This window comes from Citrus sinensis, chromosome 6 (assembly GCF_022201045.2).
Source record: "Citrus sinensis cultivar Valencia sweet orange chromosome 6, DVS_A1.0, whole genome shotgun sequence".
Lineage (NCBI taxonomy): Eukaryota > Viridiplantae > Streptophyta > Magnoliopsida > Sapindales > Rutaceae > Citrus > Citrus sinensis.
This window is the reverse complement of record NC_068561.1, coordinates 15,230,067-15,233,118: the sequence shown is the minus strand read 5'-3', so window position 1 is coordinate 15,233,118 and position 3,052 is coordinate 15,230,067. Positions and strand designations below refer to the sequence as shown.

Here is a 3,052-nt window from a genome sequence, read left to right as displayed (position 1 = left end):
ATCCCAACAGAAATTGGGAACCTGAAAAATTTGATCATAATAGCCATTGAAAAATTTATCCTCATAAGAAACATACCAATTTCTGTTGGATATCTTCTGAAACTACAAGTACTGTCTCTGTTTGAAAACAATATTTCTAGAGAAATTCCTTCATCTCTTGGGAATTTCACTTTCCTGACAGAACTCAATTTATGCGGAAACTCCATACGAGGAAGCGTACCTTCAGCTCTAGGAAGTTGTCACCAACTGTAGAGTTTAGATCTCTCAAATAACAATCTTTCTGGGGCAATACCCAGTGAGGTTATTGGTCTATCTTCATTATCAAGATGGTTGGACTTGTCGCACAATCATTTAACTGGTCCTATACCATTGGCTGTAGGCAATCCGAAAAGCATTCCACATCTAGACTTATCGAAGAACGAGTTATCAGGCGAAATTCCAAGCTCACTGGCCTGGAGTACTTGAACTTGAGCATTAATTCCTTTCACGGGCCTATCCATCCTCGTTTGAGTTCTTTGAAAGGTCTTGAAGGCCTAGATCTTTCTCAAAACAACTTTTCAGGCAAAATCCCAAAGTTTTTGGATACATTTCCATTTTTGCAAAGTTGAATCTGTCCTACAACAATCTAGACGGAGATGTGCCAAGAAAAATGATCTTTAAGAATGCATCTGCCATATCGGAAGCTGGTAATGAAAAGCTTTGTGGAGGCATCTCAGAACTTAAATTGCCTCCATGTACTCCCAGTGAGTTAAAGAAAAGGGAGAAATCAAAAGGGTTCAAGTTGATGATTCTGCTCCTCTCTGGACTTGTGGGACTAATTTTGGTCATGTCTCTTCTAATTATCAATAGATTGAGAAGGCAAAGAACAGTGACTAGTTCGGAGTCTTCATCAAGAAAGGATTTGCTTCTAAATGTCTCCTACGAAAGTCTCGTGAAAGCTACTGGTGGCTTTTCTTCTGCCAATTTAATTGGTACTGGAAGCTTCGGCTGAGTCTACAAAGGAATACTTGATCTAGATCAAACATTTATTGCGGTGAAGGTGTTGTTCTTACATCAACGTGGCGCTTTAAAGAGCTTCATGGCTGAATGTCAGGCCTTAAGAAACATTAGGCATCGTAATCTTGTCAAAATCATAACTGCATGTTCAACTTCCGATTTTCAAGGCAATTATTTCAGAGCTTTAGTCTATGAGTTCATGCACCATGGAAGTTTAGAGAGCTGGTTGCACCCAGAATCAGCTTCAGATGATCTGAATTAAAGCCCCAGGATTTTAAGCTTTCTTCGAAGGTTGAACATTGCCATTGACGTGGCATCTGCTTTGGAATATCTTCATCACCACTGCAAAAAGCCAATTGTTCATTGCGATTTAAAGCCAAGCAACGTTCTTCTCGACAATGACATGACTGCACACATGGGTGATTTTGGATTAACAAGATTTATTCCAGAAGTCATGAGTTCGAATCAATGTAGCTCGGTTGGACTGAAAGGAACTGTCGGGTATGCTACACCAGGTAATATGAATTTTTTTTCTTTTTTTAACTTTTAATGTCAATAGCTGCAGAATAAAACCATAAAAATTCAGAAGTAAGGCCGAAGTGTTAATCAAACATTTTATTGTGTTTCTAAAATTAGCTGAAGCACAAGTGAGAAGTGATTGTACTCAAAATGTAAGCACTATAGAATTTGAATGGTGCAGAATACGGGATACTCTTGCTGGAGATTTTTACAGGGAAAAGACCCACCAGTGACATGTTTACAGAGGGATTGGATCTTCACAATTTTGTTAAAATGGCATTGCCAGATCAAATATTACAAGTCTTAGACCCACTATTTCTTGTTGGAGGGGTACAAGAAGGAGAAGAAACGGCTGAAGAAAACATAAAAAAGGGTCAAATACGAGAGAGTTTGATTGCAATCCTTTAAATTGGAGTTGCTCGTTCAGTAGAATCCCCCAGAGAGCGAATGGACATCAGTGAGGTTGTAAATAATCTGTAAAAAGTCCAAAGCACTCTTCTTAAATGTGGTATTAATTAAAAGCTCATCTCCAGCAGCAGTGTAACACCCCAAATTCATCCCAGAAAACTAAGAGGAATTTGGAATGAAACCTTATAACACTAATCTTATAATTAATCACAAATAAAGTCAATGTTGTCCATAAACAAAGCAAATTCTCCAAAATAATAAATAAATAAGTAATCCTCCAAAATAAAACCCAACTCTAAGCAATAGTCAAAGTAACTACAATTAATTCATCTAGAAAATGCTAAAGTTTTCAACTAACAAATCTTCTCCGCTAGACCAAAAGCCCACATCTCTAAAATCAATCTGCAAAATATTGGAGACGAGGGGTGAACCGTCAACTCGGTAAGCAAACTCATGCATAAGGTTACTAATATGAAAAAAATATATAATCATTATTATGAAGTACTATAAGTCAAGAAAACAATAATTATTTTATAATCATATGTAACTCATAATCAGTTAAGTCATAACGTCAAAAATCATTTTCAATAAATAATCGCGTAAGAAATCTTTTATCAATAAAACATTTCTTTTATTTAGTTTGCTCATGCCACATAGTGTCACCTGTACCCCTGGTGACGTGGTCAATAATTCAATATATCACCTGTACTCCCGGTGACCCGGCCAATAGCTCAATCAGGGTACTGTACCCCGCAATAATTGTCAATAGGTGCGCACAATACAGCTGGTTGTTCAATAATATTAATAACGGTAACTACGGACAATGAGTCAAAATCTTAAAACAATTTCTAGTTTTCAATATCAATTATTCAATCATATTTCGATAAAACACTTATATAAAACATTGAATTGGCAAAGCTTTACAAATAGTTTTAAGGAAAACATTTTATAAAAAAAACAAGTATTTATTTAAAACTAATTTAAGAAAAATATTTTAAAATAGCTTCAAATCCATAACTTGCCAATCCATTTGAAGAACATTGTTCTATTAATAAATATTTACATATATACTTATAATAAACATTATGCATGAATTCATTTACTTCGATCCAATACAATCAACAATAAC

At 35.5% G+C, this 3,052-nt stretch overlaps 1 pseudogene; it reads left to right on the top strand.

The window, feature by feature from the left end:
- Positions 1-326: 326 nt before the first annotated feature.
- LOC102606657 (probable LRR receptor-like serine/threonine-protein kinase At3g47570) lies at positions 327-1,546 on the top strand (annotated as a pseudogene).
- Positions 1,547-3,052: the final 1,506 nt, after the last annotated feature.